A 17,469-nucleotide genomic window follows, 5' to 3' on the forward strand; every position below is an offset into this window, starting at 1 on the left:
CCCTCCTCTTTTATCCTTTTGGTAAGAAAAAAGCATCACTAACGCCACGCTGGGCCATCTCAGCCACCCGAGCCGCACGCTTGGCAGAGGAGGACGGTGCCAAGGGAGATGCCCAGGCCGCAGAGGACTTTTCCCCCCGCTCCCACCCTGCCCATGCCGTACCGCTCCGGACAAGAGAGCGGGCTGGGGGAAGGAAGGCTGCGAGCTGGCAGAGCCCTGCTCTTCCCTGCAGTGGCTCTTCAATACTTTTCGCTGCCACCCCAGCACCTTCTTTTCAGCCTGGGTAAAGCCCTGGGTTTGCAGCGGCCTCCGGACTGTAAAGCAGCACCTGCTGAAGCTCCGGCCGGTCGAGGGCAGGGTCGGCATCCCTTAAAATAAAAATGAAATAAACACGGTTCTTTTTTTTTCCTCCCCTCTTTGCAGTTCAGCTCCTTTGTGATTGTTGGTTTCTCTCCCGAGTCGTGGGGTGCCACCAGCACCCGGCGTTCTCTCTCCGGCCTTCTTTCCTTCTCCCTTAGCCGTAACCACGTGAAGACGATTTAGGGAAGGGAAGACAAAAGATGCAGCACTCCCTCACCGCTCCTCCACGGTTTGTAAGCGTATGGCTCCCAAAACCTAGCTGGAGAATAAAAGAAACCCGCTGCTATTTGACAGCTGCGATACTGTGACACATTTTGGGTTTACCCCCCCCCCCCCCCCCCCCCCCCCCCAAAACCTGACAGTGGTTTTCCCTTTTCTCGGGGTTGGTGTTACTATGACTCTGGTTATTATTATTATTTTTTTGTAAAGTTCGTCTCGCAGAGGAAGACTTCGCCTCTTGCTCCCTCCAGCCCTGCGTGTGGTCAGTTCGTGGTCGGGAGGGGGAGCAGCCCCCCGGGCCTGGCGAGCACCGGACAGGAGGGGGGCGTGGGGCTGGGGGCATTATTTTGTTATTATTATTTTATATACATATATATATATTTTTAGGTTTATTTCCTCTCTCCAGCCGAGTCGGTGCCTGCGCGCACTCTTGCTTTTCACCATCTCCCTGCGGTGCCCGGGCAGAGTCACCTGGGAGGAGGGGACCGGAGCTCCTGGGAAAGAAACGGGGGCTGGGGTGGGGGTCAGGGTGCCCACCCACCCACCCACAGCTCCCCCCAACGCCCCCCCCGCCCCCCCCCAGGGACCGGAGGGGCTGTGGGGCAAGATGGGGGGGGGGGGGGAAACACCCCGGCCCATGGCCCATCCGTCAGGAGCGGGGTGCAAATAAACTAAAGAGCACTAATTCACTAATTCCTCCTCAGAGACCCCGAGAGGAGAAGCAGCAGCCTCCCTCCCCTCCCCCAGGGCTTGTGGAAACGTGTTTTGTGTGCCGTGAATGGTGGATGTCGTCTTGTCATTGTTAATAACGTGTATGTGAAAGCGATTATTTTGTACAGTCGAATTAATTTATTTTCTGACATCACCCTTCTTTCTTTTTTTTTTTTTTTTTTTTTTTTTTTTAAATCCTGGAAGAGTACAGAGCACACCAAAGAATTCTCTTATTAATTTTGGTGATAGATTGTTGTTTATGATGCTGTGGTTTGTAAAAAAAAAAAAAAAAAAAAAAAAATCATATATTTTTCGGCTTACTTGAATGAACGATGTAATGTGAAACAGACTCTTCCTGCATGTCCTCCGTGCGGTGTGTTGGTGCTGATACATATATATATATATATAGTTCATAGAGATATTATATTATTAGTACAGTGCATGGTGCTGTCACTCTGGAAGCCTTTAAACGTTGTCTTCATATTGTTGTGTTGGATCTAAAGAAGCAGGCGTTACTTTAAAAACAAACAGAAAACTTGAATAGAAAATAATTTTTTAAAGTTCATTCGATTTGCTTTATATTCGTTTTTCAGAGCCCATTTGAATAAATAGAAAATAATAAAGTAAGGTATGGACTTTTTAAAGAATAATTTATGGAATGTAATCTTATTAGAGATATTTTGGTGCTGATTTATAAACGAACTTTTTAATTTATGCATTTTTTCAACAACAGATTGCACTATACATTACTACATGGCAGGGTTTATAAACTATGGCTCGGGGGGATATATCACTATTTTTATGTACTTGCTACACGTAGGGTCACACACTTGCCCATCAATTTTATGACACATGATACCTCCTAAATAAAATAATGCTAATTTAAATTTTTTCATCTCTGTAAACCCCATCAAAAGGAAAAACAATTATTATCATGCAAATGAATAAAAATATTCTTTCTACGTATTGCATGTGCCTTACTGACAGACGAGGGGCAGAGACAGACCAAAACACCCCCCACAACCCCCCCCCCTCCCCAAAAAAAAAAGGGTCAGTAGGTAGAGTCAAATCCAGCCACAGCCTCACAGCGCGGCAGGAGCAGCACCGGGAGATTTTGGGGGAGGCTGAGATACCCCAGCTTTCCCCAGCGAAACCTGTGAGTAAACCCGGTTCTCCTTCGGATTTACGTCTCGGCTTGCAACCCCGCGGAGGGAGGATGCCACCCCCGCCTCCCCCCCGCGGCCGTGGGCTTTGCTCCCGTGGGTTGTTTGCCCCTGGAAGTCAGCCGGGCTAGTGGGGGGTGTGGGGAGGGAAGGCAGGATTTGGGGGGGGGGGGGGGGGGGTTGCCTCCTCGGGATGGGGCAGTTGGGTGCTCTGCTGCTGGCTTTCCGTGCAGAGGGGAAAGAGAGGGACAGACAGACAGATACGTACATAGACAGACAGACAGACACGTAGACAGACAGACAGGACACAGGCAAAAGGCAGGCGTTTATACACACGGTATTCTTCACCTCTCTCAAGGATAGCTAATCAAAGTATCGAGTCGAATCCAATAAAATGTTAATATTTCTGCTGGGGAAAAAGAAATGTTTTTTTTCCCGGCAGTCTCCCCTTGCAGATACTAGTGAGTTAAATAGCACTACCCTTCAGTAGAAGACATGGTGGCAAACCGTATGCCAGAAGATTATTCCGAAACACAGAGTCAGGTCAGGCGAGAAATAACGCCAGGAGATCATTGGAATGAAGGAGGGGGGGAAAAAAAAAAAAAAAAAAAAAAAAGTTTTCAGGAGCTGAGTGAGGACACACGCTTCGCGTTTCGAGAGAGGAAAACTGAGTGAAACCCGCTGTTGGGAAAAATTCCAGGCAGAGTCGTGTGTCAGCATCCTCCAGGATTATTTCCTTTTTATTTTTATTTTTTTTTTAATAAAATAAAAAAAAAAATACAACTAGCCCAGGATGATTCCCCCCCCGCCCCTCCGTAATTTACCAGTGCTCGAAAATGACTGGTCAAAATGTCAAGAACAGTTTCACCAAAAGGTTAGAGTGTTTTTTAAGTCAGTTTTGTTAAACGTGGTAAAGGTGAAACAGGTTGCAAAGAGTTGTTTCAAGCAGAATGACAATAACCAACATACGAAGCAGAAAAACACTCATAAATGAGGGCTCCAATCAATGGGAAAACTTATAGCTCCCTAATGAAGTTTCTTGTGAAAAGGAGGGCGACACAAAGCCACCGAGACATGAATCATTCATGGGAAATATAAAAGATAAAAGATATCTGACAATGAGCAGAACCTTGTATAGAGTGTCTAAAACAAGTTTCCCCTTCTTATTTTCTGCTTCCCCCCCCCCCCCCACCTCCCTCTCCTAGTGTTCCCTGCCCGCCCTATAGAGTTAACATTGACCAGTGCACGTCCTGCCCCACTTCAAAGTAATTTAGCCCAGAACGGAAGGCTTGGCGCTTGGACAATCTTCATGGTGTGTTAAGATTTCTATGGCAATTGGCAAGCAAGACGTTCCCATCTGAATATGGCTCAAAGAAAGCCACTTATTGACACCGAGTTGGCCATCATCAAAGACTTCATCTTTTCCTAGGCGAAACGTGGTCCTAGCAAACACTGTTTAAATCATCTACCTTTGTAGTCGGGGCTGGGAGACAGCTCGCCACACACTATTGCTGGCCCTCGGTCCTTTAAAGGCGGTAGCGAAGTTTGAAGGGGCTCAGAAATTTCGGGAGTGTGGGAAATGGCATTGGGGAGGGGGGCGGAGGGGATGGATGGATAAGCGGGGGAGCTCTCGGGGATGGATAAGCTCTCGGTGGAGAGCCGCGGGGCTGCCCCCCCCCCCCAAAAAAAAAAACACCCCACGCACCCCCCCATGGGTGGGGTGTTAAGGGGAGGGGGGGTCCACCCGGGGCAGGCTGCTGCTTTGGTTTTCGGGGAGGTGGGTGTGTGTCTAGTGTGGTGTGGGGAGGGAGAACCAAGGATTTTCAGGGTTTTTCCCCGTGTGCTTCGTGCTGCTAGAGATGTCGCCTTGGAGTTGGAAAGCGCTGGGAAGGACGGACAGTCAGCCCCCCCCCCCCCAAAAAAAAAAATTATTCCCAGGTAGAGTAGACCAAAAGGGGTCAGAGAGTGTGCTGGCACACACCCCCACGCGGACACGCTGGCACACGGACACACACGCTCCCCCCGGCTCGGACACCCAAACCCCGGCGGGGGGCTGTCCCCGCTGCCCCCCCCCGCATCCCGCGTACCGCCGGCACACACAACCACGCTCCCGCATTCACACACACACCACGCAAGTGCCTAATCAGGCAGGGAGAAGTTCAAAGGCAGGTTCTTTGAAATTCAAACTACTGCTTTTATGGTACATCAACATGGAGCGTTAGGATTGCTATGGCAATGAGCGCAGCAAAAGCAAGCTGCATTTAAAATAGTCCACCTCGATTCGAGACACTCTATTAAGATACAGTTGCATTGACCTTTAGTTTCATGCCGTGTTAGCGCAGTCAATTTTCACTTCATCAGAACGTCTCATATTTTTTTGGCCTCTCTCCCAACCCCCCCCCCCTTCCCTCCCCTTTTTTAGGACCCCCCCCCCCAACTTCAGCAGATAAACAAACAAACAAATAAGCGGGGAAGAAGCTCCATCTCCAGCTCTTCTCCTCCTCTGCCCCCCCTTCCCCCCCCCCCCCCACCTAAGCACTTTTATTTGCAGAGCGATTGTTCTTTGTTTATTTAATACAAGTACTGTGTGAATGGTGAAAAATAAACACGATGAAAAATAACCAAACAGATGATTCCGCCAAGTGAAAAAGCCCGGACTTAATAAAAGTGCGAAGCAGTCACCGTTGAATGAGAAATCCTTTGAAGTGGAACTTATTATAGGAAGAATACTTTTTGGTTTCCCTAACGACGCTGCTGAATTGAAAGGGCTCGCCTTTGTCAACGATTTGTTCTCCTTTGCCGGGATGCCCGCAGAAATTACTTACATGGGCTGCCTTAACATGCAGCCTGCAAATCAGTAACTTCCCAGCTCAGACTCGCAGACGCCGCTCTCCTAAGGACAAAAAGAAGTCAGGAGGAAAACACCCCAACCTTTCACTCAGCCTCTTATTTTTTTTTTGGGGGGGGGGGGCAGAGGGAGAAAAAGGGGTTTGGGACGAGAAGGGGGGGGGGGGGAGAGGCGGGTGTATATAGTCCCCGAGGTGTCCCCCCCCCCCCCCCCCCACGAAGCCCTCGCCCCCCGCCCGGGGCAGGCAGCCGGAGTGGGAGCGCTCCTCCGCTCCGTCCCGGTCCCGGTGGGAGCTGGGGGGGGGGGGGGGGTCCTCCGGCAGAGCCGTGTCTCTCCTCTCCCCCCCCCCCCCGCTTCCCCCTTTTTTTCTCCTCTGCCAAGTGATTTTCCCAGGCAGAGACATATTTAATAAGGGTCGTTTATTACGAAGGCGCTTTGAAGGGTCGCCCCTGAAGCCCTGTGTCCATTAAAAACATGGAGGTGACATTTAAACCTCGTTTTAAAGGAGCTCTGGGGTAGTTCAATGAAAGGCAACTCGTTTGTCTTATGAGCTTGGAAACAACCTCCCTTCTTCTCCTTTTGACCACATGGCATAACTCAAAAACAATAGTTCAAAAGTAAAATGGCATCGTGGTGTTCAGCCTCAGACAGGCACCCATCTAGCAGGAGAGAAAAGGGATAGTCCATAACACAATGTGCTTTTTGTGTCCGACTCTGTCACAAGGATTTCGTTGTTTGCTTTAGAGGCTGCGCCTGTTATACTTTCTTGAAAGTGCTTGTGTTAAACAAGAGTTATAAGTCATCCAAAACAACAAACATTTTGATTTTCTTTGCCTAAAGGGTTTTCCCTGGCCATGGGCACCGTGAAAAAATAATGTACTTGCTGAGAAAGGAGCACCAGTAGTAGCATTACAAGCACAGTGCATTAAATATTGAATGACACGAGGGGGAAAAAAAAAAAAAAAAAGAGCTTGTCGAGGGGCACTCAGCCTTAAAGTCTTTCTTCAACTTTGTCTTCAGTGCCTGTTGGACTATTTAAGATGGTGTTAATTAAGGGCTGCATCTGATTCCACTAGCCCCCAGCTTTGTCTCTTTGCGGCGCTCCCGTCAATAGCCCCTCTCAAGCGGGAGCTTTCCCCACACGTTGGTTTAGCGGTGCATGTGTCACTTCTTATTTCGAGGCTGAAGAGAAACCCGGATCGTGCATTAAGGGCAACGGGGAGATAGTCAGCAAGCGGTATTGTAGGGCCAGGAGGGGACGGCGGGGCAGGGGCAGGGGCAGCAGGAGGAGGAGGAGGAGGAGGAGGAGGAGGAGGAGGGTGGGCGGCCAGGGCTGGAGCCGGGCGGCCGGGAGCGGAGCGGGGGCACCGCGCCGGGGTGAAAGCCTGTTTGCACATTGCCAACAGCCTGTTTGGCAAACAAGAGGCGGGCGAGCTTCATTTGTTTCAAATTAATCGTTTTCCAGCAAAAAAAAAAAAAAAAAAAAAAAAAAAAAACCACACACGAAAAAAACCCAACCAGCCTTCCCCCAAAATCCCGCAAGCGAACAGGAGGGAGCCGTTGGGTACCGCGGCCTCCCCACGCGTGTCTGCCTGTGCACCTTCCTGCTGCCCCCCGGCCGCATGCAGGCAGCCGCGTGATTTTGGCCCCCCCCCCCCCCCCCCCGCCTCCAAAAGCAAACGCGTTCCCCGGTCCCAGCCCTGTGCCCCCCTCCCCGTTTGCCCCGGCCGTAGGGGCATTCCCCCCCCCCCCCCCCAAGGAAAGCGCTGGAGGCCAAGAGGGGCTTTGCCCGACGGGGGGGGGGGGGCATCGCCTCGGCGCTCAGCAAATGCCAACAGCGGGGCCGCAAATTTGGGGGGGGGAAGCGGCTCCGCTTTTCTCCCCCGACTCCTTTGCAAGGCGCTCAAGGCACCGGGAGTTAAAAGCAAAGGGGGTGCAGAGGGGTCCTGTGGCAGGTGGAGGGGGGGGGGGGATGCCCCCGCTCTCCCCCCCCCCGGGGCTCAGCGGGGACCCGGTGCCCTCAAAGCGTTAGGGTTAGGGGCCCACCGAAAAGGGGGGAGGGGGCATCTCCGCTCTGCCCTGCCCGAGGAGGGGGGGAGCCGAACGTGGGGCTGGGAAATCCAATAGCCGGATTTTGGTCTTTTTTTTTTTTTTTTTTAATGTCTGTGGTCCCCCTCTCCTCCTCCTCCTCCTCCTCCTTTCACACAGCGAGCCCGTCTAAAGCGCTCCAAATGGCCTTTCAAACAAGAAAACCCTTCAAGATAAAAATGGGCACACATCCCCTTCCAGGCACCTCGCCAAAATCTCCCAAGCACCCTACCTGGCATCCTAGCTTAAGTTTCTTCAAGAAGTGTGTGTGTGTGTGCGTGTGTGTGAGTGTGCGGGGGGGGGGGGGGGGAGGTCGGGGCCGGGTTGGGAAGGGGGGGGGGGGGGAATTACAGCCGCCCTGGAGTGGTAGACACAAGTTCAGAGCTCCACTTCCCCCCTCTCTAATTAGGCTGGGGAGAAGCCGCGGAGGCGCCTGGTTGAGGTGCAAGGCGAGGCGGCCGGGCCGAGCGAGTGAGTACCCAGCGCAGCCCCGACGGGACGGGGATGGGCGCCCGGAGAGGGAAGGGGGTTGCGGGCTTGGACAGGAGGGTGGGGGGGGGTGCGAGGTGAGTGGGAAGGGGCCGGGCAGCCGCCCACCCCCCCATGCCCCCGGAGAGGAGATGCTGGAAGGGATGGGGGGGGGGGGGGGAGCAGTGGGCCGGGGGTGCGCCAGGGGGACTCGCCTCCCCAAACTTGCGGTGCGGGCCGCTGGGCGAGTTTGGGGAGGCCAGGGCCGGTGCTGCAAAAAGTCAGCCCGAACCAGCTGTGACTTCACCTATTAGCCCCGATGTCTTTCCGAGGAGATTGGCGGAGTTAAACATCCCACAATGGGCGCTCTGGGGCGTCTCCAGCCTGACCTCTACCCGGTTTTAATAGTTTCATAGGAACTTCATTAAATCAATTACTTAGTGAGCACATCATCATTTATTTGTAATTAGCACTGAAGAGCTTGATTTTTGCAGCAGCCCGCAGCCCGGTTCCCAGCGGGGTTGGCCATGTACTACAAGCACTTTTGTTTGCTGTGTGTGTTGACTCGTGGTATTATTCGGCCGCCACAATAAAAGTGTAATCTTCACGTCTTAATCTAGCGTTCGGGGGGGGGGGGGGGAAAGGAAAACAAACACGGCGCGGACGAGGCGCCGGTTCCCCGTGTGTCCGTGTCGTCCCCCCCCCTCCACGGCCCCGCTGCGGGGTGGCGGCGGTTCCCGGGGCGTGCGGCCGGGAGGAGGGTGGGAGGGGGCCGAGGTTGGGGGGGGGGTGTGGGTGGAAAAGGGAAGGGGAAAGGGGAAAGGGAGGAAATGGGTCATCCGCAGCCAGGACAAAAGGAAGCGCGGCTCCGTGGCTTGAAGGGCGTGAAATAAGGGTTGCAGCTGCGAGTGGGCTGCCCGCAGCCGGGCAGGGCGTGGGTGTGTTGGGGGGGGGGGGCACATACACACACACACACCCCCCCCCACCAGTGGGGCTGGGGGGGGGGGGGGCGCAGCAAGGAGGTTTTCGTTTCGGGGCTGCCGGGGCAGGGAAGGAATGGGGAGGGAGCAGAGAGACACCGCCTCGGACGTGGGGTGAAAGCGAACTGCAGGGTGGGGTGGGAAAGGAATGACACCCCCCACTCCCACCACTAAGCTGGCCTCCCCCGCAGCCAGCGCGGCCCCCCACGGAGCGGCGGCTTCACGCGTGGGGCGCCCCACGGCTGCCCCCAGGCGACGGCCCCAGCCCCTTTCTCCCACCGCAGCGCACCCAGGCAGGGCTCTTTGCCCGGCCCGACGGCGCGGTGAGGGGCAGGGACCCCCCCCACTACCCCCCCAAAAGGGCTGCGCTGGTTCCCTGCCGAGAGCCCGGTGGTCGCGGGTGGGCACCGGGCCGGGAACCCACGGAAAAAACCCAAGGCCGAGGGGAGGGGGCGAGTAGGGCTGTATACAGCCCTATATGGGGGGGGAGAGTACCGTGTGTCGGCCCTGGCGACACCCCCCACTCGTGCTCCTCAGGCGCTGCCCACGTTTCGGCTAATTCACCTGCAGAGGGGCTCCCCCACCCCTCCGCCCCGCTGCCCGCCCAGCCCTTCCCCACGGAAACCCACCGGGACGAACGGGACGAACACCCCCCCCCCCTCCCCCCCGTGCGTGTCCGGGTCGGTTCCCCCCGGCCCGCTTTGGGGGCCCGATCCTTAAATTCCGTCCTCGTCAGGGCGAGGGGCCGGGCGCAGGTGCAGATGTCACCCGTGGCGGAGCAGCCCCTCACCGTGCCGTCGGGTACCTCGTCGGGGGGGCTGCGAGACTGCGCGGACACGGGTGATAAAACACGCCGGCGGGGGGGGGGGGGGAGCCGGAAAACGCGCAAGTGGCGGGGGTTTCAGTAGGTTCCCAAATTGACAGAAATAGCAGGAAAAAGAAAAATATCAGCTGGGACTCGGAGGGGGGGAGAGGTGCTTTACTTACGCGGAGCAGCCGGGACGCTGCGTGGTTTTAATTGCTACGTATGTTTAATTATAAAAGCGCTTAAGCGAGTATATCGAACATATCCAATCTCTCCCGACGGAAAATACCCGCTTGGGAAGCGGAGCGGGGCGGGTTTTGGCCCCGAAGTTGCGGTAAAGGGGAGTTTTCCCACGGTCGCACCGGGGAGGCGGCGAGCGGGGCTGCGCGGCCGCGGAGGTTGCGCGGGGGCGGAGAGCGCTTCCAGCTCAGCAGCTCTCTTCTGGCCGGGCAGGAGGAAGCGAGCAGAGCCCAAACGTTAAAAAGAAAAAAGGAATTTTTTTTTTTTTTTTTTTTCTGCGGGAGGAGGAACTCCTGTTGTCCCGTCCCCTGCTTAGGCTGGGCGGCTCCTGCATCGCCATCTCCCGGGGCAGCTTCGTCCACGGGGAATGGCCCACGCAGGTGCTGGGGTGCTGTTTTTAGAGCGTGGGGAAGGAAATGGTGGGGTAGCCCTGGATTTTGGACAGCCGGAGAGGTGCCGGGGCGGGGGGGGAGAAGGCTGCGCTGGGTGCAAGCCGGGGAAGTCGGCACGTCGGATCCCCTCGGGTGACACGAATTGCTCGTGAGTGACGGGAGAAAGAAAGAAGGAGCCCACGGCAGCCGGCCCTCCCTCCAACCCAGAGCCTAAATTTGCCAGCCGGCCGCCTTGGTGCGCGCTCCCGGGGTGCGCGGCCCCGAGGAGCGGAGGTGGGCAGCGGGACCGGCGACCTGCCCGTGGGATTTTACGGAGACGGGAGCAAGTTTCCCAGCCCGGACGTGTTTTCCAGCCCAAACCCCGTTTGGGGGAGGTGGGGGGCACTGCCGAGGACCCGGAGCCGGGGTAGGGGGGCTCAGCACCCACCGGCTGCGGTCCCCGCTGCCCCACGACCCCTCCTGCCCGGCCACGACTCTTCTTGCCCATCCCTGCTTGTGCCTGCCTGTGCTTGTCCCTCCTGCCCTCCCTGCCTGTTCCTGCTTCTCCTGCCTGTCCCTGCCTGCACCCCCCCACCCCCCCCCCCCGGCATGCCCCCTCGGACTAGCGACCCGTCAGCCTCTGAAACTGGGGCCGTTAATCGCTGGCAGGGAGTTAATAGATATTTATTGGGGGCTGCACCCTCTCGCAGCTGACCCTTTCATCTTTAATAAGGAGGAGGAAAGCTGCCTCCCCTGGGAGATGGGACAATGACCAACGCAGTCAGGGCTCCCCTCTTCCAAATCTGGAAGGGGCTCCCCGGACACCCACCATCACCAACCCGGACGGCAGGTAGCGTTTGAAAGTTGGGGCCATGCTACCAAATGTTTTACAGCAGCTGGTTAACGTTCCCCTACCCAGTTATTAAACACGAACGGGAGTAAATTAAACGGGCGAAGTAAAATGAAATAAAAGCCCTCTTTTCATTCCGCTAAGAGATAACACCTAATTCAGGAATATTTCAATCCCGCAGAAATGTAGACTCTCCACGGTGACAGAAAACTTCTCTTTTAAAACCATAACCAAACACAAACCGACCCACTCCAGCCCAGGCTTAGGCGCAGCCTTGGTCCCAGCCCCGGCTTGCCGAGCACCAGGGCAGGCCGGGGCTAGGGGCTTGCTGCCTTGACTCTACCCCAGCTCAGATTCCCCTCGCAGGGGGCTTCCTTTAGGCTTTTATGTTCTCATTTCTTGCAGGGCAGGGAGGCAGGCTCGGCCCAGAGCAGCTTTTCAGATTCCAAGTTTGCTGGTGGCGAGCCAGGGCAGCCGCTGGCTTCGACAGCGGTCCCCAAGAGTGCCTAACGGTCGGGGACAGCCCTTGCATCTTTTTTTTTTTATTCCCTTTTCCTCTAGCACAGAAAGAAAGTCTCCCTTGAAACGGTTCATCATGCAGTCCCTGTGAACCTCGGATTGTTTTATGCCGTGCCATCACCCGACCAAAGGGCTCAGGGCAATCTGCCCAGGATTTTACCAACATCTTCCCCCCTGCCATTTACTTCATCAGAACTCAGGTTTCTATTCTCTAGTTGGCAGCGTTCATGTGCCAGCTGCGTTTGCCGTTCTGCGCGTCCTGCCGGGGTTAGAGAAATATAACCCAGGACCGAGCTTAACCTGCCCCGATCGCTGGGAGCGTACCTGTGGGGTTTGACGCTTGCAGGTGGCACCCGGGACCTTCCCAGGGGTACGAGCCTGCCAGGCAGTGCTTGGAGGTGAAGCTTTAGGCTGGGTACATGCCATCCCATGCCAAGCTGCTCTTAAGCAGAAAGCAGGGGGAATGGGAAGATCTTAAACCCAAATATACACACAAATACGGGCACAGAGCTCTTCCAGTGGGGTAGCGAAGCAGGGAGGTGAATAGCCCCAGTTCCCCAAGACGTTCATGAGCTGGCGAGCTAAGGATTTTGGAGCGTTTTATAGCCATGTAAATGAAGCTACTCTCGTTGTTTTGTAAGCCACCATAAAGCGCGAGTTTATCCGCCTCTTGGCTGCTCCAGTTCTGCTTTGTGTCCTCCCCAAAGAAAGACCATTTCTGCAATTGCAACTAAAAACTCGCTACACGCTGATAACACGTGTGCGTAAACATGCGGCTGGCTCCCAACCCTCCCCTCCCCACGGACACCCATCTCATCCAAATACCCTCAGATCATGCTCATTTGGAGAGTAAAATCCACAGGGCTTTTTCCAGGATATAGGGAAAAGAAAACCCAGCCTTGGAAGGAAGGTGATGCTGCTAACATTGGACCGCATTCTCCCTTGAGCTCTCCAAGGACACAACCAAGCCCTTATCACCGTGCAGAGCCCAGGGCGCAGGGTGACGGCAAGGTCCCCTTTAATGGCAGATGTGGCTTTGTATGAATGGCCTATTTTGTAGGGTTTGCTTCATTTTTATTACTTTGCCACCGCAGAAGGAGAGTCCCAAGTTTCCTACGAGTCAAGGCATTGCTCCCTCCCTTTCTCAGCTGCCCGTCTGTTGAGGAACTGAGAATTTTACAATGCCCATTTATTGGATCTAAATCAAACTAAAGAGGGGTGTGTGTGGGTGGGTGGAACATTTCATTTAAAAAAATTTGCTCTGAGCTTCAGAAAAAAATGGGGCCAAATCATGCTGTCCTGCCCAGGTCAGGCCTCTTTCCTGCTGCCCTGCCAGAAGCATCACTTGCAGCTTCCCCTCTCCCCAAAGGCCCCGTGGGTTCGACAAGCCAGCAAGGACAGGGGTGGGTGAGGAACACGTGTCCCATCCTCTGGCTGGGCAGATGTAGGGCTGGAAAGGGTAATGCTGAAAGGCCACGAATGTGCAGAGAGCCCGTGCTGGTCCCCACGCAGCCCCTGTGACGTCCCCAGGGGAGGGGGACATACACCTTCTGTATGCTGCCTTCTGCCTGCTCCTTCGAGGAGGGTCACCTTCACCTCCCGGGAAAAAGACCCCCACCTCTACCCTTGCATTGCCGGGGCAGTGCCCGCGCTCCGACACGGCGCGACACCTTCCAGCTCGGGATCTCCCACGCCGACACCGAGTTCCCGACTCGCGGAGGGCAGCGGTAGCGTTTGCTGGGGTCCTGGGGTGCTCCCCGGTGACAAAAGGGACGGGGTACGTGGGCTACCGGTGACACGGATGGGAAGGCTGCAGGCTCCGGCGGTGAGCGTAGATCAGCGCGGGCAGAGGGTGCTTGTTTGATGGCTGGGTGTTACGGGGGGGGGGTACGGTAGATGTGTCATGCCAGCTTCAGGGTACCCGGTCCAGAAAACCAGAGATTATGTCAAAATGGCAGCTTACAACCACGCCTAAATAAAGGCGCTTGCTTACAAGCGCAGTGAACCCAGCCATTTCCTAATGCCAGCACTAGATTTGCTTTCCCCATTTGCATCTGTGGCTTGTCTGAGCTCTGCACGTCGGGGAATTTAAAAACAATCATTCGTATTTTCTTCCTTGTTTCTGAACGAACCAGGCTCCTGCAGAAAAATAGCAGGGGGGAATATATTTCTGTTCAGGGATATAGCATTCTAGTCAAGGCATTTGGAGAGTAAAAGCATAAATGTATAAAGCTGCAAAGAGATAATACATGGGGAAATGATTTTTAAAATACAGAGGTAAAACCAGGATTACACTTTTCCAGAAGCAATTTGTAGACTATGTGGCGATAAGAATTGGCGCAGCAAGTGTGGAACTTGGATATACATACATAGATGCTATAGGGATCCTTCACCCACCATTTAAAACAAACGATTAAGGTCACAACATTACGGTGTGCAAAAATTAAGGGGTGCATACGTGCACACGCACATACACAGACATGTATGTGCAAGCACACGTCTTTACAACCAACGCTGCGTGATTACGCGTTTGTTTTTTGGAGGGTTTTGAAATTTTGAAGCACTCTGATAATTTACACCTACCTATAGGGTCTCAACTGTTGAGGTGGCACCTGGTTCATTTCTTGCTGATGCTGGTGTCAATAATTCATTTAAATGACCAGAGGGGACGTGCTATGCATTAATAATTACTTACGTGCTCTATACATATTCAGATTTTTGACTCCTGAGACTGTGCAGGTTTAATTCACCAAGAGACGCTGCTGTCTCTCCAGCAGGTGTTATTAACTGCGGCGGTGTTAAAGCAGCAAGCGGGGCGATGGACGAATATGTCCCATAGCTGAGAAGGCTCACGTACTAAACTTTAGTAAAACTGAAATACGCTCAGGATGTCATCTTGCAATCAAAGATTATTTAAACCTCAGGTCTGCCCTTGAGCGCAGAGATCGTAACAGGATCTATTACATTTCGGAGCCAAACCTCTGTTGCCAGGTTATAAGCTCGCATTTCTGTCACGGTCCAGTCGCTGCTGGCTAACCATCACTTCAGCCACCAGCGCTACCTTTTTAAAGGACAGTTTGGGAAACGCGGCACTTGGGAGGAACCAGGGATACCAGGGAGTGGGTCTGGTTCAGGACTGACTCTCTTTTTGTAGCACGGAGGGAGCGCCGGGCCCAGGGCATTGTCAGCTCAGAGGAGGCGAGGGAAGCACAGACAGAATTACTAACCACATCTCCCTCCACGACAAACTTGTTTCCCTTGTAAGAGGTGAGATGTTTCTTCAAAGCACAAAGGAGAGAGGATAAGTGGCAGGTGGGGCCCTGCTTGTACGTGCTGAGATTTTTCTCCCCTCCCGCCCCCTTCCCTCCCCGAGGTCTAGTTTTTGTAGCTGTGGCTGCCTTTGAAAGGCAGTAATGAGGTAGGGAACGTTCACCCTCTTCCTGACGTCAAAGGGATTCAGAGCAGGATTGATGCTGGATGGCTGCAAAGAGAAAGTCCGAAATGAGAGCAGTACTTGGGCGTAGCACAGACCAAAGTGGGGGTTTTTCGGTTGTACGCGTGCAAATTACTTGATATATGTGGCTACATGGACATGGACGGAAAGCAGAGCAGGATCATTTCAAGGACTTCTTCCTCAGTGATGCTTCTTGTCGCTGATCACTGTTGTGTAAACTTGATTATTCTTGCTTGCGAAAGCCTATCTTCTTTTGAGTCTCTTTGGGACAATATTAAATTTTAATTGACAATATGGATTTCTAACTCAGCTAATCCTAACAGTGCCCTTAAGACAAATCAACATGGCATTGGTAGGAAGAAATAATTCCCTTAGTGGAAGCTGGAAGGTGTTTTCTTTCTCTCCTGTGTCAGAGAAATAACAATCTTCCCCCAAATCTGTTCCAAGAGGCATGGTCTATGCACGGGGCTGAGAGCTGGGACCCATAACCACTAATCCTGGCGCTGACAGACGCCCTTGGTGGCGATTCTCCCCAACCTCCCTTTCAACACCTGTAAAATGGAGATAATGAGAACGACGTCCTCCCTTCCGTGGGGTTCGATGCATTAGCTAGCGCTTGCCGAGCTGTCGGAGGCTGGTCCCGCGGGCACGCCTGTGTACAACCAGCTCGCCCTGATCTACGCGCTGGTATTTTGCTGCCATTTGGTTGGCATAAATATCCCACAACAACGCAGTGCTCCAGACTATCATGGGCAGGCACGTAGCAGTCATCCTTTGTTTTCTTTAAACGATTTCAAGCACCAAATAACATCTCTTTTCCTGGAGCTGCAGGCAAACCATTTGGCCTCCTGGCAAACAGCTTTCCTAGTCCTCATGAGCCCGCTGCCGTTTGCCGGGTGGGCTCACATTGTGTTTTTTGCCCCTTCCTTTCAAAATGTTTCTTTCTAGGGGTGGTGGTGGGGGAGGCTCTGGTTTTATTTTATTTCATTTTTTGAGCCCCAGAGCTGGTGGAAAATAGCTACCTCTGAACAAGCACGGCTGGTATAGAGCGATGGCTGTGGCGGGGATGTTTCCTGGCTGCATGGACGCCTGTTTCATGTAAGACTGGCGTCAGAAAGAAAGTGGCACTTTTAGAGGCTTTTTCACAAAGCACCCAGCAGATCCCGGCATGAAATGACAAGCCATCTGGGAAACACCTAAACGGCACTTGAAAGTGCATTGTTTTGTCCTGGGAAAGATTTAAAAAAACCTCTTCTATATTGACAAACTGTCAAGGAGTGAACAGGAGAGACATATTTCTGATTTTCAGGCTGAAGCACAGCACAACGACTCGCACTACGGCCGTTATAAAGGCAGGCAAGTGAAAAAAGAAAAGGGAGAAGAGATGCTTGCTCGGGTCCTGTCTCCACACGTCCGGCATCACGTCTGCGTCCTGAGCAAGCCGGTACCTCTGCTGCGTGGTTGCCACCACGGTGGCCCACAGTGTCACGGGGAAAGTGTCCAGCAGCGGCCACCTCCTCCCCACCGCGGCCATGGCCACCAGCCCTGACCACCCAGGACAACCTGTACCGATGGTTACCACCGTCTCTGCTGCAAAATGCCGAGCAGAACCACCCTAACAATAACAAAAGCCGCTCTCCTTACCGTGTCAATAAAGTACTTTTTTTTTTTTTCCCTCATCATCCCTGAGAAAGCCATGTATGTATGAAATTGTGGCAGAGAGGCAGTGAGGGCCCAGGCCGCAGCGAGGATTGGAATTTAAGAGCGGTGAATCCTACATCCACCTCCTGTCCTGTTACACCGGCTTGGAGAAATCACGTTGCCTCTCTCCCTCTTTCAGCTCTCCTGTTTTTTAGGTCAGGTTTGTTCTCACTATTTGTACCATAGGTAGAACCAAGGGGGCTCCCAATTCACTGTGGTAGTAGTAGTAGCAGTTGTAGTAAAAATAGTAATTATAATTATATTAAGAGACTGGGCTGTAGCCAAAACAAAATCCCTTTTCACACATTTCTATTTAGATGTAATCCATAAAACTGCATTTTTATGTCAACACATTGGCAACGCAATAACCCTGTAGTGGAGGCTGGAATAGGCATAGGCATAGCTATATGCATATTTATTTTATATCAGCTCATTTCTACATGAGTGTGTATGTAATTACATGGCACATAAGAATTTACTCTCCTGTGTTCACTGGGATATATGTACATAGCAGTGTGCCATTTACACGGCAAATGTTAAATGACTTCAGGTTGTTATCCTGGGTAGTGCACAGGTAGCCTAAGCTTTTCTGATCAGCCGCAAGCTGGTCTAACTCTTTTATGGCACCGGAGGGGATCACCAGGCTTGTAACTTCAGGGAGGCAAGGAATTGGCCCTTGCCACTTGTAGCTT

This window comes from Accipiter gentilis, chromosome 13 (assembly GCF_929443795.1).
Source record: "Accipiter gentilis chromosome 13, bAccGen1.1, whole genome shotgun sequence".
Taxonomy (NCBI): Eukaryota; Metazoa; Chordata; class Aves; order Accipitriformes; family Accipitridae; genus Astur; species Astur gentilis.